Source organism: Lathamus discolor, chromosome 1 (assembly GCF_037157495.1).
Source record: "Lathamus discolor isolate bLatDis1 chromosome 1, bLatDis1.hap1, whole genome shotgun sequence".
In the NCBI taxonomy this organism is placed as follows: Eukaryota; Metazoa; Chordata; class Aves; order Psittaciformes; family Psittacidae; genus Lathamus; species Lathamus discolor.
This window is the reverse complement of record NC_088884.1, coordinates 140,531,881-140,556,511: the sequence shown is the minus strand read 5'-3', so window position 1 is coordinate 140,556,511 and position 24,631 is coordinate 140,531,881. Positions and strand designations below refer to the sequence as shown.

The 24,631-nt window shown below is 43.2% G+C and overlaps 1 protein-coding gene across 17 annotated transcripts in view; it reads right to left on the bottom strand.

Annotated features, from left to right (window-relative positions):
- Positions 1 to 24,631, bottom strand: part of APBB2 (amyloid beta precursor protein binding family B member 2) — a 196,075-nt gene that overhangs the window by 13,027 nt on the left and 158,417 nt on the right. Inside the window, exon 1 of one of the 17 annotated variants that reach the window (XM_065698440.1) lies at positions 6,635 to 6,855. The exons of the other annotated variants lie outside the window; for them this stretch is intronic. The gene's annotated coding sequence lies outside the window, so the exon portion shown is untranslated. Of the gene's footprint in view, positions 1 to 6,634; positions 6,856 to 24,631 lie in introns of those variants that run through there. 17 annotated transcript variants of the gene reach the window in all.

Below are 24,631 nucleotides of genomic sequence, written 5' to 3'. Positions count from 1 at the left end.
GCACATTCATGGCCTCCTCTGGACTCGCTCAAACAGGTCCATGTCCCTCTTGTGTTGGGGGCCCCAGAACTGAACACAGTAGTGCAAGTGGGATGTCACGAGAGCAGAACAGAGCAGCAGGATCACCTTCCTTGACCTGCTGATCACATTCCTTTCAATGCAGCCCAGGATAGGGTTGGCTTTTTGGGCTGTTGAGAGCCCACTGACAGGTCATGCCCAGCTTTTCATCCATTAGTGTGAGAGGTATACACCAGTACCCTCAAGTCCTCCTCTGCAGGGCTGCTCTCAGTGCCTTCATCCCCAGCTGGATACCGGGGGGTTCTTCTTTAAGAAACATTGATAACTCTACTGCTTGCAGCAAGTCTCTGGGTGTGTGGCCTGGGAAGCCCCCAGTAATGCACGAGATGTCTCGTTTTTCTCCTGTGAAATTCCACTTGTGCTGAATCACCTTGAAGAAGTGCCAAAAACACCACTTCCTTCCTGCGAGGGGGGTGGAGAGTGCCGGGAAGGTGCTACCAGGGGCACCTGGCCCATGCCTGTGCTCAGCAAGTGCTGCCTCAGTACTGCCGCGGTGCACGTAACACGAAGTCAGCCTCTCCAGCACTTGGCACTGCAGCTTCTGTAAGTATTTCTGCTTGTAATGGTATGCATTCATAAACAAGGCAGCACGGCACAATTACAGGAGAACATGAAACACCAGCTAGTACATCAGTTTCAACTACTGAAAGCTAGGAAAAGTGTGGTGGTGCTTCAGACTCGCGCACCAGTGTTTCATGTTGTAAGTAACTGAACAGCTTGAAAAAGTAAATCAGCTAATTACATGCATGGATCGTGAATATACATAAACCTTTAGACGATAGGGCCTGCATCTGTAAATCTGCCAAGACAGAGTTGGAAATCTGAGCTCTTCAAAACCTGTGGTACTGCATCATACATAACCCCACCAGCACCAGCTGTATTCAAACCATCAATCAAAATGAGCACACAAACCACCTGACAGCGCACAAACAGTGATACTGATCAATGATACTTTGTTGAAGAAGAAAAGCTGTATATTCTTAGAACTTTATAACACCACTTCTGTTGATACAGGATTATAGAGAAGTACTGCACAGCAGGTTGTTGGGTTTTTTTAGTTATTATTAAATCACCTTTCCAGTTACAGGAACTGGATATAAATCAGTACTCTGGAAAAGAGCTGGAAAACCAGAAAAATAAGGAAAAGAATTATTTTGCTGGACAAGTGGGTAACTCTGGTTCCGTTCAACAGGTAAAAATTCAGTAGAGATCTCTGTATTTTGAAAGAGTACAGGACCAGAGACAGGCATTTATAAAGCAATGTAGAGAATTGCAAGGACAATGTAAGGCGCTAAGGAGAAAGGAATTTCATTTTTATTTGCTCGTTTTCCCTCCTCAGTCGGCAATGTCTACAGTAATTGACTAAACCTTAGATAGCCGTACCTATTTAACACCTGGCTAAGCATCGTTTAGCTGCTCAGCCTTGGGTGAACAGAATGACATTAAACACAATTTATGTTAATGCTGTCCTGTTCGAGTACCAGCCATTGCCATTTGCCTCTTTCAGGATGAAGTCCTAGGGAGGCTTAAGCACAGCCTGAAAGAGCAGCACAGTCTCCATTACCTTCTCACTGTAAACTTGTTTCTTCAAAGGAGTGTAGAACTGTGACTGGTTTGGGGTTTTTTTTGGTTAACAAAACCCCAAGGCCCTACCCTTGAAGTCTGAAATAATTTTTTTACTCTTATCAATCACAAATTGCTGCTATTCAAAACAACCGTATTAAAATAGGCAGGAAAATGTAAATTGCTTTACAGATTTACGTATTACAAATTGTAACAAGAATCCTTGAACCAGAAAATGGTATTGCCTGGCCTTGGCTTAAAATTGATTGAAATTCATCCAGAACAGCCTACAGAAGATGACTGTTGATTTCCACGTACTGGTGTACAGACTCCTGTGACTGCGGGGTCACAAAGCACACACTGCTGGGCTGTGGGGAACCATTTCCTGAGCCTATAACCTTCAGGCTTCCCAAAGAGCTGACCAGGGATTTGTGAGAGCAGCCATCGCAACAGCAGAGTGGGGTCAGAAGGCACCTGGCAGGAGGCTGCCATTCACCAGCAGAGGAGGAGAAAGTGAGAGGAGACACATAAGGAGAAAAACAGATACATCTAACACCACCAAGACCACGCTCTGATGGGGCTTTTTCCGTGACACACAAATATGCTTGTATCACAACCAGCAGAGAAGATGAGGTGCAAGAAGCCCTGCAGTAATACGTATGACAGAAATTACACACCTTCTGGATTGACACTTAATTTTTTTAATCAAGCCTGCTCTTTCACCTAGGAGAAAGAGGAATGATTTCTAGCTGGCACTTTGTTCAGTTCACTTTTTTTTTTTTTTATTAGGGTCACATTAAGGAGTTTGTGAATTTAGGGAGAAAACCCCAAAGGTAAGAAACCAGAATGAGATGAAACAGGCAGCATGCACACAAGCTGCAAAACTGATCTGTAGAGAATTTACTGTGAGGACCTTTCACCTTTCATTTCACCCGCCAGATACCAGAATGGAACTGAATGAAAACGCGGCTTCTCTTCCATAACCTCCAAAGGAAACCCACAGCCCCTTCTCCAAGTGACTATACCAACTACTCTGGAATCAAATCCTGCAGGAGGAGGAAGAAAAATAACTAGTCCCACGAGTCTCCTTCCCATTTCTCCCAGGTAGTTACGGTGCATTTAATCACACGTACTCCTCCTCCGTGATTAGAGTAGGGAGAGATGTGGGAGAGAATTACTTCTCCCTCCATTTCTGACAGTTGCTGGCAATCCTAAAAACACACAAAAGCCTTGCAATTCTTCTTCACTCTAAGCACTCCACCCAACATTGCTCCTGGCTCTCTGGCTGCTCCCCAGCTACAACGCAGAATGGCAGACCTGGCCACCACTACATTACCCTGGTCATTAATTTCTGACCTATGCAGTTAAAATGCCTTTCCAAGCACAGACTTTTGGGAGACTTCTTTTTTCAGCTCCCACACAACTTGAAAATGGGCTTCCTTACAGCATTTATGAAACTCTCCTTAAATGGTCTGGCACTGACACAGCATAGCTTGTTTTTCTAATTCATGCAGAAAGTTTGTAGGGCAAATTATCCCCTACTGAAAGGCTGTTTGCTTCATTCCTCGATAACGTCATTTGCTAACTCTCAAGGAGGAGCTATGGCTACTTTGTGCAATACTCAGAGGCTTTAATCTGGCAGCCTTGAAACACACACAGTCTGACAGTTTTTCTTTGATGTTTTATCACTGCCACAGTGCTTTGTGCTTCCAGAATGTGTTAAAACCCTTACAGAGCTGATAGGTCTGATACCCAGTGCAGCCCTTCAGAGCCCAGCACTTCCAAGCCTGAAAGTATTTGCACGACTTCCACTCCAATTTCCTTCTAGCAGCCTGATCCTTGTGCAGCTGCAGAAGCCATTTCCCAGATGCGCTTCCTGTGTGTGTTTCAACGTTGCCCAGCACCTCCTCTTGTGGGGAGGGGACAGGACTCCTGTCAGCCTTGCTACCACTGCCTCCCATTAGCCAGAAAGATGGTTTTGAAATGCCACAAGTAATTCCCCTTTCTACAGTCAAGGGCTATATTCCAGCCCTGTAAAGGACCACAGATTGATGGCAAGTGATCCTGCCCCTCTACGTTGCTCTTATGAGACCTCACCTGGAGTATTGTGTGCAGTTCTGATGTCCTCAACATAAAAAGGACATGGAACTGCTGGAACAAGTCCAGAGGAGGGCCACGAGGATGATCAGGGGACTGGAGCACCTCCCGTATGAAGACAGGCTGAGGAAGTTGGGGCTGTTTAGCCAGGAGAAGAGAAGGCTGCGTGGAGACCTCACAGCAGCCTTCCAGTACCTGAAGGGGGCCTATAGGGATGCTGGGGAGGGACTCGTCATCAGGGACTGTAGTGACAGGACAAGGGGTAACGGGTTAAAACTTAAACAGGGGAAGTTTAGATTGGATATAAGGAAGAAGTTCTTTACTGTTAGGGTGGTGAGGCACTGGAATGGGCTGCCCAAGGAAGCTGTGAATGCTCCATCCCTGATGGTGCTCAAGGCCAGGCTGGACAGAGCCTTGGGTGGGATGGTTTAGTGTGAAGTGTCCCTGCCTATGGCAGCGGAGTTAGAACTAGATGATCTTGAGGTCCTTTCCAATCCTAACCATTCTATGATTCTATGATTCTATGATTGATGTAGGTGGAATCATGTCAAAGCACAATTCAGTATCTAAGCTCTCCAGATCCATGAGCTGGAGGCATAGTGATGTAATGACATTGTGACATATTAACATAATGACAACAGTACAGATTGTATTAAGGTTTATGTTCCATGCTGGTCCTCATTCCCAGCCTCAGCTCACAATCATACGGCTGCAAGTACTACTGTCAGCTCAAGGAGGACAGCATATTACGAATTCACAGGCTGGTTTGGGTTGGAAGGGACCTTAAAGATCATCCAGTTCCAACGCCCTGCCAGGGACACCTTCCACTGGACCCGGTTGCTCAAAGCCCTGTCCAACCTGTCCTTGAACACTGCCAGGGATGGGGCAGCCACAGCTTCTCTGGGCACTTGCCAGTGCCTCACCACCCTCACAGGGAAGAACTTCCTTATATCTAATCTAAATCTCCCCTCTGTCAGTTTAAAGCCATCACATGTGCCATGGTCACCACCAAGACTTCCATGGGGACTGTGCTTCTGCAGCACGAGGGGTCCCAGCTAACAGTGTGCCACATCCAGCTGGTGCTTAGGGGTCAGATGGGGCTTAACTGCTGCTCACCAACAGACATGACAAACTGGAAAGTCAAGCAGCAGCTTAGACCTCAGCTTGTTTAGTAAAAGGACTCAGAGGAAGACAACTTCTGGGGCAGATCCTGTGAAAACCACTGGCCACTGACTATTGCTACAAATTTTCCACAGTGATTGCTTTTGTTTTCAATGTTTCACAACATTTATGAAATGTGCACAGCCAGGAGGCTGCTTCCTACCCTGTGCAAGTTTTCAAAGAAAAGGCACACAAATAAGGTAGGTTCTCAAGTAGTTGCTGCTTCTCCTTTGCAGCATCACAAAGTGGTGGTAGTTTAGCTCCTCAGGTTGGCCAGTCTAGCATTTTTGATGAGTGCTGAGTTTCCTGTAAGTGAGGGAGCGTGTTATTATTCCTGTGAACACCTGAACAGCTCTTTGCAGCAAATCCTAGAAATTTAATTTTGACAAGGAAGTACTTCAGGGATTTTTAACAATGCTTCAATCTTCCAGATCTAACTGGAAGATGTGGGCCTTGGTTTATAGGGAATATTTGAAGATTTAATAAACAAATACATCAAGTTGAGATGCTCAAAGCACTATTACAGATTTAACTGAAGACAGACTAGACTAGAACAGTTAATCTCTGCAATGTGATCTGGTTTATAAGCAATACTTGCTAGTTCTCCTTTGTTCTTTATTATTCAGATGGAGAACACAGCAACTGTGCAAAGACACCACCCACAAATCTGCTTGCAGCACACTTTTGCTAGTGTTAGTCTGAGAGGATCATTGCTTCCCACATGCTTGAAATCTACATTAGATTGCAAAGCCATAATCTAGAAAGTTCAAACATTTCCCTAGGCCAACACTGCCTAAAGAATTGATTAAAACCCTGTGAAGCCTAGAAACGGTTCTCATTATATTCCAGAAAGCAAACGTGAGGAAAGGTCCACATCTCTAAACCACATTCCTTCTGCCCAGTACCACTTTCAAGCCCCTGCAATTCAGAAGAGCAAACAAACCCTGAATCTCATCTGTGGGATGCAATTCTATCAGCAAGAGCCTTTGGAGTGGCTGCAGCCCTTGTGCTGCAAAGCACCTGACTACAATGCCTTACTGTCTGCACTCCCATGAAACGGGAAGCATTGTAGAGAATCCCAAACAATCCCTTTGTACATCTAAACAAACCAAACATACTGGGGACAACTTTTCTTCTAACTCAAAAGACAAGCAACCAACCCAGCCGGATCTGAAACAAATACCAAAAATAGGAAATAAACATTGACATTTCCAACTCTTGCTAAACTTGGCTCTGAAATTCCCTCCCGGGGCGGGGGGTTGGGTGAGAAAAAAACCCAGCCCAACAAACCAAACGCCACCAAAAAATTCCCCTCCCCCAACGCCCCCCCCCCCCCCCCCGCCTCAGATCACTACCAGTTTAATGGGTTTTTTTTTCATTTTTTAAGTAAAAGGTGGGAATTCAGTATTTTAACACAACTTCCTTGCATTTCAGATCGCAGAGAGCAACAGCATCTAAATTTTAAACTCAAACACCAGAAGCAAATATCAAAACCCCACTGCTATGCGTAATTTTAAACTGTTCTAGTACTACAGGGTTTGGGACTTGGAAACCCCCCCCCCAAAAAAAACCCAACAGGCAATATCAACTTGACGATACTGTTAATAGCAAGGTGACACAGAGAGATACTCTCTGAAGTTTAGCTTCTATTCACCGATACAAGCAAACGGATACAACATTGTTTGATGCATGCCAGAAAGATAAACATGAAAATGGAAAAACAAAAATCATTTACCTCTCTCTGAATCCAGGGAAGCATGAAGAAATAGAAAGAGCAAGTTAGAAAGCGCTCACTCAGTCAGAGCTCCAGCACAGGATGAGACAGGGCAGCTGAAAGTGCTGTACATTTAACATTCGCTGCTTGTAGCACAGTGTATCTAAGCATACTGACACTATTTCCTTTAGATACTTATTTTCCTTGAATCCTGTTGCTCTGAAGTTTGTATTTTTGGAAACAAGCAATGAAGCCAACAGGCATCAGCTGAACTTAAGAGTGGCAGCACAGACATGTCAACAGTGGGAGGTAATCAAGCTTAAAATACCACACACAAGTCCGGGAAGTGGTATGCAGGATGCATAAACAGACACAAAAAAGTGCATGGACTGTCCTTCTTCCAAAATGAGATTATTTAAAGCAGACACCTTAAAACAGACACAGATGAAACAAACCAGAACAATTCCTCAGGCTGTGAAAACCTTACATTGTTTAAACTGAAAGAGTAGAAAGATTGTAGTGATTTTGTTTAATGCCTTTTCCAAAAGCTCACGCCCCAGGGTCACCTGGGCTCCTCTGAAAGTTGTACTGTGAAGACGTGACAGCCTGGGGAGCAACTTCACACGAGCACTGAGCTGAAGCCAGGATGTATAAAATCACCACATACCTTCATTTCTGAAGCACTTCTGCAACCACAACTTAACCAATATCCCCTCCCCTCCTGCCGAGTTGCTCTGCCCTGCTCCCTGCCTGAGCTCATGCTGCCTGCTTTCTAGGTCACACCAGGCATTGTGGAACACCAGCAATGCGAGTTTGCAGGTACACGTGCACTTCTGGATCCGTCACAGGAAAGCACACAGTTTCCCATCACATTACCACCAAGGGTTACCAGTGCTGGAATGAGGTGGGCTGCTGCCTGCTTCTGCCCAGCCCTCCTTAAAAACAGGACATCACTTTATGCAATGTACAGTATCTCTACAGAGTTAATAATCATTCTCCAGAAAAGAACTGATTTATCTTAGTCCTGCTTTCCTGCCCCTGCAGGCATCTCAAAACGCCCCTCTTTTAAGAAGGTCTCACCTCCAGTGAGCACGCGAGCAAGGTTCATGCACTGTGCACAAAAATGTGGGCCCATACAGCACCCTAGTTTGTGACTGACCCTGAGAAAAAAATAGTGGTGTGGAAAAATCATCTCATCTCAAGTAATAAGGGCAGGATTAATGACAGAGCACACTGAAGGGAAGGGATCCAATTCCCATTAGACATCTCACTTTACCAAGCTTGCAAAGCTTACAGGGATTGATCTGCTCCTTAGTAAGAAATGGCTTAGTAAGTAGGTCTGGAATAAATATAGGGTTTCTAAGCCAGGTTTTAACTAAACCTGCATATGGTTAGCTGATTCTTCTGTCCAACACTGAAATGTAAGCCATACATGGATGCATATGTACATAGCTAGAGATCTAATTTCTTTCTTATTTTGAGATGAAACCTCTCCTGGTGCAACTTGTACCTGTTGCCCCTTTTAATCTCCATGTGGCTCCCTGTGAAAAACAATAATTCACTGGAACAAACTCTCTAGGGATATGGTAGAGTCCCCATCAAAGGAGGTTTTCAGGAAGTGACTGGAAAGGGTGCTAGACAGACTCGTCTAGGCTCCCTTTCCCATGAAAGGTTGGATCAGATGGTCTTCTCATTCTTCCAGCCTGGGCTGTTCAATAAAAGCAGTCAACTTGGAAAGAAGATCCATATTTAACAAATGTAATGGACATTCCCAGAAATTCTACAGTGGGAGCGCTAGCTGCATTGTAAAGAAGAAACACGGGCTGCTTTGTTTCACTTCCTTCCATGCAGGGAACTGGGAGTTTCCCTATTTTAGTATCCAGTGGTGACCTGTATGGATGTCCTCAACCAAACCTCCACTCATTCCTTCGCTTCGGCTACTGGGCTTTCCAGAATCAACAAGTACTTCACCATGCTTATTACTAGTATTTTATATATTAGGAGATTAAAATTAGATCCCAGTATCGCAAATACTGGAAGTTTTTCAAACCTAAATGGCCCTTGCCCCTGTATTTCAGCGCCAATTTGACAATCAGAATTGAAAAGTAGTATCACTTTTACTTTCCAGAAAGTACAATGTAGAATCTAAGTAGTATGAGAAGCAAAATGAACACAATTTTCTTCATGCATTAATCACTGGCTTTATATGAAGTGGACAAACAGAAAAAGCTTTATATTGGAAATATATTCCAGCAATTTAGATACGATGTACTGGCAGGTGTGGGGGTGAGGGGAAAGACATGTATTAGATCTAGTAGATTCTGAACACAGTACAGTTAGATGCAAAACATGACCTGCTGGTGCAGACTCGGAGGGAGATCTGTTTATTCCCCTACTGTTACGCAAGATACAATTGTACAGAGCAATCACCACTGCTGCTGCCAGCACAGACAAAGAAAAGAGCACAGGAGGAAATTCAGGAAGGTCAGAGAAAAATACAAGCAGCTGGGTTGCTGGACTTCGCCAGACAGCGAGGAACCAGCGCGGCTCCCACACCATGGGATGCACGTGAATCAAGGGGGGCTGCATCCTGTTTCTAACCAGTTAATTACAGCTTCTCAATTAGGCCAGGATCTCCCCACAGAGTGCTTGTAATTTATGAATAATTTTCACACAAAAGGCTATTTGCCTGTATTCACTTCACAATCTGGTAGCCAACGGATATGGTTGGCTGATTTACCTTTAAACTTATACAAATAAATTAAAATCACCCCAAGGCTAAAAAGCCGACAAGGGAAGTTGCAGTTCAAACAGCAGATTTTGCTGACGGCTCCAAGTGCCAGAAATGCTGCAAGAGCAGCTGTGCAAGTGCTTCGGTATGGTGCTCTACATACCCTTTTCCAAGCTGACCGAGTTAAAAGAGGTCAAGCCAGAGCCTGCCAATAACACGGGAAGGTAATACCTAGAAAATTGTGTCAGGGCTGCTCCAAAGGATTTGAGATTAATTTCTGAGGGGAAAAGGCCAAGACCTGCAAGGAAAATAGCCCATGACCTTCCAGCCTGCAGAGGTGTGCGAAGGGAGCCCCTGTCCCAGAGTGAGCCCCGAGGGGAAGGGGGTGAACAGTCTCCTCCCCCTTTGGTTTTCAATCCACCTTTGGAGGCAGCCTATTACAGCATCGCCAAGGGTGCCTGCATCCCTGATCACCTCCACACTCCTCCCGCAGAGGGTCGTCCCGGCCCCCGGACACAGCAGATGCCAGACAGTTGCAGGGAGTAGTGTAACTGATGGGGCACCATCCTGTGTCAGAGGTCTGCACAGTATGCAGCAGCACTTGAGTATAAGACAATTTCTCCTTCCAGCCCCACCTTTGTACATCAGTGACTGATGGAAGTTTTTTTGAATGATGGAATTATTATTGGAATGATGGAATTATTATTTTTATTGGTATGCAATGCCCACCCCACAAGCTGAAGGATAATTGAGATTTCACTGGGAGTTGAATAAGCTTAGGCACACAATGCTAACACCCCTGTCCTCCCAAAAACACCTTCCACATGGCACTCATGAAGCCATATCTACATTTCTACATGTAGGTTTGGGCCTACCAGTACATGGGAGAGAGTGACAAACTAGTGTGAGCCCAGCTGAGGGCAACGAAGGCTGCAGGAACCATGCTTATTTAGCCTGGAACTGAGATATGCCTGTTTAGCCTGGGGATGAGGATCTAAATGGTGTCTCTCACTCACTCATGGGAACTTCAGAAAACAGAGCAAACCTGAGTTTCTTTGCCAAGAAGGGTAAGCCCAGAGAGATACTCCAAGCGGCTGTGCAATCTCTGCTCTTGGAGGTTTTGAAACACATCAACCAAAACCAGCCCTGAACCCTGCCCCACTTTGGGCCGGAGGCTGGTCTAATGTGGCCTGCTGCAGTCCTTCCCAAGTCAACTTTTTACCTGTGACTGCAGCCTCAATGCACAGGACGGAGATGAGCTGTGCAGCTGGAGACGCTTACGCAGAGGACCAGCTACGGGCCCCTCTCAGCGTTGGGCAGAGGGAAGCTGGCAGGGACAAAATGACATGCCTGAGAGCCCCAGCTTCTCAAGTCTCCCAGTGGCCACCCATCCCTGTGACCAGGACAGATGTCCTGGGCTCCAAACACTCCAGGGTGGCTACTGTTGTGTCTTCGACTTCAACAAGGGCAATTGTAAGACTACAGTGTGACAGAGAGCAAACCACACCAACAAACCCAACAGGTTTTGTTCTTGTTGGCATCTCCAATAAGACAGTTAAAGGTCAAGGTGACGCTCCCATGCTCAGCTACTGTTTTAGTGGGGCACTGCTCTGCACATGAGCCTGGGAGAGCGTTAGGAGTTTACTCCCTTGTACCTGGCAGAGTTAACTTAAGTCTACAGGCCACCCATTTTTGTGACTGAGCACGCAGCTAACAGGTTGAAGAGGTTAACACTTCATGCCTCTTCATTCCTGCAGCTTCCCCTGGAGTCTGACTGCAACCTCCCCAGTTGTCTTTTTTGAGCAGATCAGAGAAAATCAGGCTGCCATGTGTCACCTACACCCTGAGCAAGTACAGAGGACTGCCCTCCTACCTCCATGGTCTTCAAACATGTTCACATGGGACCATACTCATCAGCAGCATGTTCACATGGGACCATACAGCAGCAGCCCCGACCACCTCTCCTCCTAAGAGATAATAACCAACTGAAATGTCTTTGCTTTCAATTACTGCAGAGTTTTAGTGGAGTAAAATAGGTTTTACTTGATTGAGAATAATGATGCATGTCACAAACCTTTTGTCTTTATTTACAGTTAGAAGTACTTGCCCAAGCATACCCTCTGAGGCACAGAAGAGGCCCTACTCTGGTTTTCTAATTTGCAATTATGAAGTCTAGTAGCACTTAATGCAGCAAATGTTTATGTAAAATGTATTTACACCTCAACAACACAAAATTAACAAATAAAGGAAACAACCTTCATTTCTGTGCATTTGGAAGCCTCTCTGTTGCTTAGTGAATTATTGTGTCCTTCACTTAAGTATGCCATTAGAGACATATAGTTGCTTTCCCTGAAAGGAAAACAGCTGTGATTTGGAATTTTTCTAAGGGGTTTGTAGCTTTTTAACTTTTACCTTTTTTTAAAAACAGTCTTTAAGCCTTCTGTCTTCCAGCAAATACCAGACTATTCCAGCCGACTAGCCTTGGGTTCTGGGGCCCTGCTACCACCAGGATGAAGACTGAGTAATAGTACAACTAAGGCTTTCTGCAGAAGTCCCCTGTTCACTGTGGACCAGATTGTGCCATCAATTTTTAAGCAATTCTCCACTGGTAGCAAAAAGATTTCTGTTTAAAAATTGATGGCTTGATCTAGCCTTCTGTTGCTTATCATATATTATGAAGACTACTATAACCTACTCAGATTCTACTTTTTAACTAAAACATGAGGCAGCCTGACACATCATATGAATCCCAATTTTTGAAAGACTGAATTGTGTTCTTGAGACCAGAGCCTCTGAATCAGTAAGTCCCCTTGACAGTCTGGGTGCTAGACATCACAGTGGTATCTGACAGGCAAGCTTGTTCCTTGTTATTCCTCAAGTCCTCTCCGTAAATAAGCAACTTCAGGTCACCATTTCTTCAGGGTTTCTCCTATCTGCACACACTGAATGAAGACTGAAGATCCGAGACGAAAGAGTGGGTGCAGTTACAGCTCCTTGAGGGACATGGTCACCCCAGGCACCTCTGTTCCTGAAGTAAGCTAAGGCCATCCTTTATAACCCTCTGCAGGCCTCCTCTCCTCACGAAATGTCATATTTGGCTTGTTAGGGAAAACAAGCACATTTCTGGAAGCATGGAAAGAACTTTGAACAGCAGGCCACCTTTCCCCAGATCACTAGCCCACCATTTTAGATGGATCAGTTGGTTACGATTGATATTTTTTATTTTAAGAACTATTAAATTCAGCCATAAAGATATTTCCAATTTGGAAACTTTTTAAAACATACAGAGAAGGTTAAATATCACATCAAAATACAACAGCAACAACAAAAAAAGGAGGATCTTGCTTTCTTTGGCAGATACCAAACCAGGTACATGCTGGTTATTTTCTAATAGTGGGAAATTAAACTGAATGCATCTTACTGACTTTATATTCTCTCACTTAGAACTGTTAAATGTCAGGTTTTGACCCGGATTAACTTCACCCAGAGAATAAGCTTATCTCAGCCTACCTCAAACTACACTGGAGCAAAGTCTGCACTCTAACACAAATTAAAGCTATACGGAGCAGCTGAATCAATACTAGCACTCTAATATCGATTAGAACAGAATTTTGTCCCCACCAACAGAGTTTTACCTCACGCCACAAAATGCAGCTAACTCCAAACAGCAAACCACAAAACCTTGCCCAACAGACTATAGCAACTCCTTAATTACCTAAAATACCAGTTCACACAGTTTGATCCTCATCTGTATTCTAACTGATTAGTGTTTAAAATATCTTTATAGATAGGGTTATTTACTCATATGCACCCCCTGCTGAAGAAGGGAAAACTAACCAGGACTTAAAAAAAAATAAACAAATCTACCTGGTACTGCATAATGAACCCCCGCTCCCTTTCCCCTCCTCTAACTCCTTATGAAAACAAATAACCCGATTTTTACTAAGAAATGCTCCAGGACTAAACAATATCCTTTTCCTCACTCACAAGTTGTTATAACTACATTAATTGCAAGGCAACAGCTACAAAGACCTAATTAAGGCCATAGTTTTAAGAGATTAAACACTTCATGTATTTCCCTGATAGAGATCAAGACTCAGCAATGTTTGCTGTCCTTTCAGAAAGAAAAATTTCTGCACAGAGCAGGGAGAGCAATGAGGTTCCCTAACATGAGAGAAACCTACGAGTGAAGATGCTGAGTTTAAAGACAAAGATGAATGTCACTCTTCCCTCCTCCCTGCATGCAGAGTAATGAGAATTCGAAGCTATATATCAATTAACAAAACAATGACATTTCTCCTGCTGCAAATACTTTATGAATAAGGATAGGATTAAGCAAGCACAGAGATCTCAAGGCAATATATTACATTTAAACCATGAAGTTTCCTCATCTGTCAAAAGAGCCACTATTTCACTTCAACTAAGTATATTTTTAACGCATGTATATCCGCCCCCCCCCCCCCCCCACCCCGTGCAATACTTCTGTCTTTAAACCTATTTACTTTTTTTGGAGCTCTGCAATGATTTCAAACTGCACAATCTCTATGGTCAATTATGAGCTGAAAGAAGAAAGCCCAGACTTGGCTAGCTAGAAGTTAGCTGGGAATTACACATAAATAACTATACAGGTGCTGTACATATGGGGAGAAATACAGGGTTTCTTCTCTTCACTAAATGATGTTTCTACTATTCTTAACTACAGCATCTTTTATTCCATTAATACAGCATTATCAGTAAAAACAAAATTATGATCATCCTCTGTAGAATCATGCTGGTCAATATGCAACCAGTAACCACAGCCTGTTTAAGAACATGTAATTCTGTGCTGAACATAGTCCCCCAAACCCATTAATCATCAGGATCCATTAGTTATCTTACTGCTCAAATGAGCAACATCAGAAGGGATAAATGAGAGGGAAAACAGCATCAGGCATCACATACTCACCGCTCAGCACACAGTCCAGCATTTCCATTACAGTGCTCTCCTGAAGGTTGTTAAGTGTCAGCTTTGGAGAAAAGAAATCCGACTTGCCTTTGTCACACTAGGAGCTGTAATTTGCCTTGCAGGCATCCACACAGAAGCGTTAGACTAATGAACCATAGCTTTGAAAATACAGTTCGATACAAAGGCTATTCCTAACATGAGACTGATGTCTGGGGTGGGAGGCTGATGGTTTTCTTTTGTCACTTTTTCAAGTTTCTTACCTTTTCTGTTGCAGCAAACACGAATTCAATGCCAAGCACGTCATACACAAGCACCCAACTCAATGCTCTGTCTAACCCCCGTCTCCGTTAGCATGTAACTAGGCACCAGATGATGCAAAGTACACTTGATGCAGCCGTGTAGTTGCACTTCAACGACGGGGGTGGAAAAGCCCCCGAGAACAGCAGCTCATTCATTTTGCATTGAGTTGAAGCACATCATGTCAGCTCCCACTCTCCTCACGGACTGTGCACGCTTCTGTTTGCCGGCTCCAGCTGTGAGACAGGGGGTGCTGCTTTCTCCCTGGAAGGCACTGCTCCATCAGGGGTGTGTCTTCTCCTCCCTTCCCATGGCTTTTACGATTTGCCCGCTCCCGGCACCCTGACCTGTGGAAGAGGCCCCTCTCCTCCTCCCCCTCCTTTAACAAATCTCCGCTGCTAGGCGCTGTGTTTCTAGCCTGTAAACTTCCAAGATTAATCTGCTGTGACAGAAGCAATCTTTTGGGGAAAGCTGAAGCGCTCAGGGAGTCTTCCCCTCCCAGTTTTCCAAAACCAGTACAAAGCTTTCACAGCATGACTCTGATTGCAACAGTGAAAGCAAGTCTCTTTAAAAGGCAGCAAAGATTTACAGACAAATCCAAAAATTCAGACAGAAGTGCAACTGCCTTTACTTCAGTGAAATTACACTTGCTTATGCTAGAAGTGAGATTTATCCTTGAGCTGTAAAAAGAAACACACCAAATAATTTGATTTGCCAGGACTGGCACATGCAATAACAGTAAATCTAATTTAGAGATGTTGCTGGTAAACACAATGCTCCTGGAGCTCTGGTTTTTATCTAGCAAAACTCCCCATCAAATGTACTCAATGAACAATAAAGAGCTGCTTCCCCAGGGGCGAAAGTGGCAGGGTTTAAACCCCTACCCGAGGCATTCAGCTTTCACAGCTACCTGTGGCACCACAGGCCACTCCTCCCGGATGCAGGGGAGGACTGGGGGGAGGTAAACTCCAACCAAGGAACAACCGCAATGGTGTGAGGACATGGGTCACCACCCTACACATCACTCTTCTCTATCCAAGGGATCAGACCTTTTTCTCCTCAGGGAAAATGAGACAACACGGCAAATGCCTACCAACCAGCCTCTTTAAACTACCCGAGCTCAACACAAGTGAAAGCAGGGCAGGGAACGTGACCACAGATATCTACACCAGCAGGTTTCAGAGGGTGAAAAGCAGTTAAGGACAGTTTTCTGGCAGTCATTTCTTCCAGTCACACAGATGCATTGGGAGCCGGATGTTTGTTCATCACCTAAATACACCCTGAGAATCTAGCGAGGTTCCTTCCTTCCTTCCCTCCTATGTATCATCAACAGGGCTTGGCAGGACCAGTTACGTCCAAGCAACAACCTGTGTCATCCTGAAAGCTTTCTGCTGATTTCCACAGGAGTAACAGGTTGGCATTTCATAAACAAATCTGTTGATGCTAAGAAGAAACAGATCCAACTCTTCCTTTCTTGGATGTGCTGGACGCCCAGTGCTAACAAGAATTCAAATCCATGTGATAGTTTTTGCACTGAAGCAAACAAGCAAATTCTCAAAAGCCTGGACATAAATGTGGAGCTCACTTGTGGGGAAAGAGACATTTTTATGGACAAGCAAAATGGCACCTGAAACTGGTTAAATGCAATAGAATATACATGCACTACATTTTTAATCCAGGTTCTATTATGCATTTAACATAACTGATTTAAATTTGCAAATGAAGGCAGAATTAACCTGATATCTGTGACAGCTACCCTATTTCTTTGCTGTTCTTTGCTTTTACTCTCAACACGTAGCATTCAACAGGATATGGTAGCCTTCCAGCTGGCCAAACAACAGCACTTGTGAGAACAATGTGAGACTGACTTGAACGGCTTCTAAGGATAGAAGCCAGACTTTGCCATTTTAATATGCTGGAACAGTCTGTGGGAGAGAACCACTCTTCTCTGAACATTCTTCAGTATAAGAAAAGAGATTTGGCAGAATTTTGGAATCCTGTAAAAATAAGCATAATTAAAACTACATCCCACTCTTGAAATTCTCAGCTGGCTACCCAGAAAATGAACTGGAACTGAATTCTAATCCTGTGTGGTATGTGCTAGATGCGATACTTACTGCCTGTGCACCTTTCAGTAATAGTATGACTGGATACAAACACGCTGCCATCGTTGTTGAAAAATAACTTGCCCTGATGTCAGTCAGCATTTCAGCTTCCCTTTCCCTTGCCTCGCACTTTTAGCTCCTCTGAATTTGTTGCTTCTAGTTGCTGACTATGAAAAGGGCAACAGATTTACCTCTGCCACCAGCAACAGGAAATCTCCCAGGGCTTGGCCAGCAGGCATTTTCTAGAAATGAAACACAGTTTGGGGCCAATGTCTTCCCATTTGTGCACTTACAATTTGCTTTGTAACTACAACTGTGCTTTGTGGTTTTTGTTCTGGCAAAACGTAGCTTTACTAAACCTCCATCCCACCCAAAAACGTGAATTCAAACATGAATTTAGAACTCTAGGTATAGGCTTTGGGGGTGGTGGTGTCTCGTTTATCATCCCTTGCAGTTTACTTGGCCAAATGTAAGTAACCTGAAAATGCAAGGGGAAACTCACACAGAAATCTTTTTTCATGAACTCTGTTTTAAAGAATTAGCATCAATAACTTAAGTTTTGAGAGCAGTTGTGGAAGCTTCAACACTCAGCATCTGGCTCACAGGCTCTCCCCAGCAACAACTGCTACCATAATCCTTGTGAAAGAATTTCCAGTGCAAACACTGCACTGAGTGTCATTTCCCACTGCCAGACAGAGCTGTGAGCTTACAGCCATATTACTAGGCAGGAAGGACCTCTGTATTGCAGTTTACCTATAGGCTGATAAAGAAATGAGCTTGCAGCAGGTAACAAGTCAAATTCACACTGACGAAAACATCACAAGCAGCCAGCCCTGGCAAGGTGAAAACTGCCCAGGAGAGCTCTCAGCTCTCAAAGATCTAAGAAATCCAACTCCTGCACTGCCAAAAGTGCCATATTCAAGGCAGCAGGGGTGTTCTGGGGCACGCCTTGTGTATCAACGCAATACATATTGTTCAAGCTTCTTCCATCTATCACGTGCTGCCCTCTCATGGGGCCCCAGCTGGGCTGTATGTCCTGAAGCCGCTGTGTCCCTCACTAGAGACAAGGCTCAGCCAAGCTCATCACCAGAGAGTGGATATTTAACACCCTAATGAATATGGGCAGATCTCCACTCAGCAGTGATGGTGTGCCCAGTTCTCTGGTTAAACTGCCAGTGAACAGCAGGGCATTCGAGTAAATGAAATTAGTTTATACTCTAGGCACAGGGGTGAGACCATGTTCTCCCCAAATTGATCAAATATTCCTACTGCATGGCCAGAAGCTATTTACCTCAGAGCAAAATACTGAGTATTCCATCACACAGCTCTAGTAATACCAGCAGAGCTGTGGCTGGACTGAAGAAACAAAACACTGACAGTGGCTGATATCCTCATATTCAACCTGAGCATGTGCCAGGACTGGATCCAAGGGTTTCACATACAGAAAATTTGAAGAAGAAAAGCAAATGAGTTTGTGAGTAAGGAACCTGGCTTCAGATTGCTGTTTATTTCAGTTTGAACAAAAGGAAAATGATGTTATATTAACAAATCTATTTTGTAAGGCCAAGAGTGCATTTTTGAAGGTGGAGAGGTTAGCCCTAGCAGCTACACTCACACTGCTGGCTCACACTTGCAGACCTGTAGTCCCACACTTGAGATGAAAACAGAAGTAGGTTTGGATCCCAGCTCCTTTACCTGCAGCACTTAGAGCTCCGCTCCTGCCCTACACAGAGAGTCAAACATTTCCCAAGCTTTTTCTGCCTTTTGCTATTCCGAGACATCCATCCTATTTCTGAAGCAAAACATTCTGACATTTCCAGGAAACAAAAAGCCCTCCCATTGTTGTGATCACCTATTTTCATCACACATTATAAAGCAGAAACAGGAGTGCCAAAAATCTTCTGATTTATCTGAAATTTCGTATTTGAGAAAAGAAGGACGAAGGTGAAAGATGAGTGAGAAAACATTCCATAAAATTTAAATCCTGGATTCAGACAGGTATAAGAGAATCTTTCACAAAACCAGTTTCCAGCATCCACGGACAGATGGAGGAAGTCTGAAATACCACCTTGAATCCTAAATGCTCAAAAGTGATGAATATACCGTTTATGAATGCCTGGGTTGGAAATATCCTAGAAGAGCTTTGTTTTTTAAACTAAGGCCCTTGAAGCCACATATGTACTTCATAAACGAATAGAGGGCAAAAGCCATTAATCAGTTTGCTTTGTCTAATTCATCTCATCATGTTCCTGATCGCAGCTGAGCAAAAATAAGAGATGAAAAGCAATTTTCCTCACCCTCCCAAAAGAAAAAAAATAAATTCCTTAGTGCATCTTTTTTTGGTGGGAGTAGGTACTTTTTATCTTAAACGTGTAACTACATTGTTGGAGATGTACAGATAAAATTTATTTAGATTCCTCGACACCATGAAAAGGAACAGGCAGAAAATAAACTTCTTACTGAAGAAAGACTGATGACACAGAACTACAAAGCAAAAGCCATTCAATTCATCCTTAGCAAACTGAACTACACCTGTGATCAGCTTGGCAAAAGAAGGACCTTAACTGCTATGAGACTGCCTGAAATTGCGGAAGACAGGCCACAGGAACCCAGATGGATCCTTCCCATCTGAGGTTCTGAAAAATTATTCTTTAAGTAATCTACAGCTCCTCTGTCTGCATCTTTTTGACAAGTACAGCATCATTGCAAACACTGCTACATGTAACAGATATCCCAGATCACAGGCAAACTCACTGTCACAGGTTCCTGTCTCAAGTGGAAAATTCACTAACTTCATTGATGCTAAGCATAAGATCAGCAGGATAGCAGGTCAAATACTGAAGCTGGCCACCTTGCGTGACCTTACAGACTTCAAACTCTTTCAGGCCCTTCTAAGATTCATAGTTAGGCTCTTTACTTTTGCACATGCTATTTTGTTCTTCTACAGGAACCCAAGCCCTGCTAAAGAAAGAACATTTACACCATCCTGCCACTCCCAGAGGTCTTACCATCATTTTATTAAGCAGTATCCAGGTTTCCCACATCTGTAAGTTATGGACCAACCAAACTCATGCTGAAGTTAATAAAAAACTTCCCATCAATTATAAGTGGAATTTGGTCATACGCAGGGGACACCATGTGTACACCCAGCCAGCTTTGAAACTACTGAAGGTGGGGAGAGGAGAACTTCAAGAGGTAAAATACTGAAATTTTAGAGACATTAATGTTTAATGCATGATTCAAATTATAAATTTAAATTATTTGTATGGAATTAAGATGAGGAGCATTTATGTGAAGCAGATCATCACAAGCGATATTATGCACACAGCTTTTTCAATGTCATTAAGCACAATTTTATTCTCAAAAAAATACAGATGTTCATGTAACACAGTTTCTAAATAGAAAAACAAGTCAGTAAAAACAAACCCTAAATGTTTAAGACACTTGAATTATCTGTTGAAAAAAAACTTTTAGTTTGCTCATATTCATGTTTAGGTTTCTGCTAATCAATCTGCACCAATCAAAAAGACTTCAGCAGGTGATCTACCTCCTTTGACAGAGGGCAAATTGTGCCAAATACCACTGACTAAGGCCCTTTTCCCCGGTGGAGTCAATGAAAGTAAAGAGGCCAACATACTATTCTCAGAATTAAAAGCCTGAAGTGAAAAGGCTTTCTACATACAAGTAACGGGTAAGACAGCAGATGATATACACAAAGATGTACCACATATAAATATTTGAATTGCAATCAGCTAGTAGCAAACATGGAAAAGCATCCCAAGGCAGATGTGATGTGTAAATAATTGAAGTGGTAGGTTGACAACAAGAGCATCTTCTTACACTTTAGAGGCACATTCCAAATGATTATACCAGTACAGTTCAGTAAAGTTAATGACTGTGCTTGAAGAGACAGGACAAAATTTGGACCTTCTTTTACTATAGCATATACAAAATCCCAGAAGACCTTCCGTGGTCTACAAATACATAGTTATGTCACAACTTCTCTTGATATCAGGAGTGTAACACTGAAGCAAACATGAAAAGTGTGTTCATATAGGTGGATATAAATATTTACACAGTAAAGGCATATATAGAATCATCATACCTCCCTCTAACCTGCAGGCAGAGTACAGGCATCATCAACTGCTTGGACAGGAAGAAGAGCTACAGACAGGTAATTTTCTGGGTGTATTTTTGCTTTTTTAAATTGGAAAGCTGTTAATGTCCCACATTTCATTAAGTAGAATTATACAGAACTGAATGAAACCTTCTCCACTGCACAGTGAAGTTTCTCCTCTGAATTACTTTTTCAGAAATTATTTGCCCAGTATAGTGATAATTTTTAGGAAGTCAAATTTTTGCCTACAATAGAAAACAATAAGCTTAGTAAATACATATCTTACAAGAGGTTGACCTTTACAAGTAAGCCACCACACAACAGAAAAGTCTGCTGCTGCTCATATAAACATACTATAATCCAGGTAACAAAGAGCTGTATGGAACATCTCAGCCAACATGATGCTTGTAAGCACTGTCAGCACAATTTTTCTTAAAACATTGCTCTTTTCTTCAGTGGTCCATGCTCCCTGTGGCTCCTCAGAAGGTTTTTCATATGCCCACCTTATTAGTAACTGAACAGCATCAACATACATTAGACTAGCAAAGTGAAATCACTAGTGGGCTAATTTGGTTTTCTTTCTTCTGCTACAGAGAGCTTATGCTGGATAAGGTCTTGAGATAAGGATGAAAGGATACAGTAAAGTTTTGTATTTTTCTTTTGTAAGAAAAGTGTTACTGAATTGACATTATTGGACAGCCTTGAGAAGGCTGTCAAAACATAATTCCTTCGTGAAATTTCATTCCACAGGTGGTTCCTTCTATACACAGTGCCTACAGCTGACATACCATCTGAGAGATGTGAAACTAAGAGTCTAACTTCAGTGCTGCTGAAGATGAAGTTGGTGAAAGGCAGGCACCTTCAATCAACCCCGACTGGTCTGGGAGGAGGATGCTGGCTTTTGTTAGCATAGCTTCCACTGAAAGGAAGCAACAGATTGTGCATGCACCTAAGTGCATGACCAAGCAAAGTAAATAAGGTAAGTTAAAACCACCTTTGATTGTCACTTAAGGCCAAAGCTTGTAACTGGGTGTTGAAAACAAGGAGGGCCTGTGGAGAGCCTGGGAGGGACATGTTCTCTATTCACAGCTACAGAGCCAGAGAGCAGCTGCTTTTTAACATCACTTTCATCACTGTTTTGCCATTAAGTTAAAGCAGCAGTTAAATATAGGAATACAGCCTGGATGTAGCATCTGCTTAATTAACATACAGTGAAAGGAATAATACAAGAAAACATCAGATTTCCACTCCAAACCAGCAGGCAGTAGTTCTCCTGAGCCACAGATACTTTCGCAAGGCATCTCAGGCTGTTCTCCAGGGACCTGCGCAATAGCTGCTTAAGCTGACAGATTACCCTAGTTGTATCCTTAAGTGTTTGAGTTTAATAGCTGGGATCATAGGGGATATATGGAAATTTTCTAGCACAGATTTGTAGAAAGTCTTTAAGCGAGGGACTCAGTCAATATGTTGTATTTGTATTAATAAAGACAACATGACTACATCACAGTGGTTATTTGTAGTCCAGGTTTAGACATACCATTTCTTGTAACTGAAAGCTTTACAGTCAAACAATTCCAAATGCTCTTTAAAAAAAGCCTTCCTCCCAGAAGAAACACAAGATGATCCTGCCCCTCTACTCTGTTCTCATGAGACCTCACCTGGAGTACTGTGTACAGTTCTGGTGTCCCAACATAAAAAGGACATGGAACTGTTGGAACAAGTCCAGAGGAGGGCCACGAGGATGATCAGGGGACTGGAGCACCTCCCGTATGAAGACAGGCTGAGGAAGTTGGGGCTGTTCAGCCTGGAGAAGAGAAGGCTGTGTGGGGACCTAATAGCAGCCTTCCAGTACCTGAAGGGGGCCTATAGGGATGCTGGGGAGGGACTCTTCCTCAGGGACTGTAGTGACAGGACAAGGGGTAACGGGTTAAAACTTAAGCAGGGGAAGTTTAGATTGGACATAAGGAGGAAGTTCTTTACTGTTAGGGTGGTGAGGCACTGGAATGGGTTGCCCAGAGAAGTTGCGAATGCTCCATCCCTGGCAGTGTTCAAGGCCATGTTGGACAGAGCCTTGGGTGGCATGGTTTAGTGTGAGGTGTCCCTGCCCATGGCAAAGGGGTTGGAAACAGATGATCCTGAGGTCCTTTCCAACCCTAACTATTCTATGATTCTATACAATTCCCAAATTATACAATACTTCACATTATTTCCTGAAGATAAATATAGAATAAAGACATTCTACAATAAAATACTTAAACAGGATTCTGTTTAAAGTGACTAAGCATTCATTGCCACACTCAAGCTGACAGCAGAGCAACTGACACATTTTAAATGGTTGGTTGGTTGTTTTTTCCAATACAGAGGGAAGCCTCCTGCCATTTTCCTCACTTCTTTACAAGCAAATGCCTCAGCACTACCCTGAGCTCTCCTTCATGGGGTTCTCTGTTCGTGTCCCACTATGTCACAGAAATACTTACAATTCTCCTCTTCTGTGTTTGCCCCAATTCCCTTGCTCCATGAGACTTCTCTGCACGCATGCTCATCTACTGCTGCTACATTTTTCAACTGCTATTTCTGCATTTAAGCTTCTCGAAAGTGACCAAAGATCTATGGCCAGAATTCTCCCCAAGCATAACCTCCTTTCTCAGCTGCTCTCGAACGGTGAATCCACTGTTCATGAACACCTGAGCTGCTCACAAGCCCCATCTGTAACAGAAAAATCCCTCACTGTCACATGTAATCATTTTCCATCTCATTAGTGGCATTAAACAGAAAGATAGAGGGATGTTGCCCTGACACAGTTGAAGCCACTATTGATAAAGAACTATTCATCGGTGCAAAACTGTGTGTGCTGATTTCAAGTTAATACAGGCCTATTTCAATGCAACTTCAGTCTATCGTGTCTTTCATGTTAAATCCTGAAACTAAAACAAGTCAGTTTCATTAATCAAAGTATGAATGCACACACACAGCTTTTTGCACCCACTTAACCACATTTGCTTGAAAACTCATTAATTCTCTGAGCTTGACTGGATTTCCCCTTTCACAGCTGTACTGTTTCATTACCCCCTCCTAGAACATGCTGCACTTGCAAACAATAATGTCACGCCTCATGGATAAAAATGAGAAGTTTTGTGTAAATAATCACCTAAACTATTTCTTAGTGAGAAGGAAAATGCTACCAAAGCATACAGAAAAGTATATTCAGAGGAAGTTGGCCTAGGGAAAAGGAGAAAACAAAAGATTACTCTAAAAAAATACAGCTAAGAATATGGGTCAGGAAAGCCCGTAAAATCCTTTTCCTCCAGTCCTATGCCCCATTTACATGACTCCTCACAGTATGTTTTGTCCTTATTCCAAGGTTACAGGAATCAAGGGGAATAGGCAATATTGATTAATGGTGTCTCAGAGTTGGAAGAGTTCAGCTGGAATTGCACATTCTTGGGAGGGTGTTATCTTTTCAGAAGAGCAGGTGCAAAAACCATCTCAGCTTTAAATTCTTTTATTTCCCACTTTTCTTAACCATGTCTCTTTAATGCAGGAAGGAAAGTTTATTATTCATTATCTTGCACAGCCTGATAAACTGCTCTCATGGAATCAGAGAAAGACTCAATCTCAGAGCACATTCAATCATCACCTCAAAGGGAAGGCAATCCAGAGAGACCTTAAACACCCCCCCCCCCGACTGATGCAGCTATAAGCCATACTGCATCACTGAAGCCTGATGTTGTGTTGCTTGTACACAAAATATTTCCTGAAAAGAGGAATGATAAATTACAGATACAACAGGATATCCCAACTACCAAACCTGAATTTATTGCCC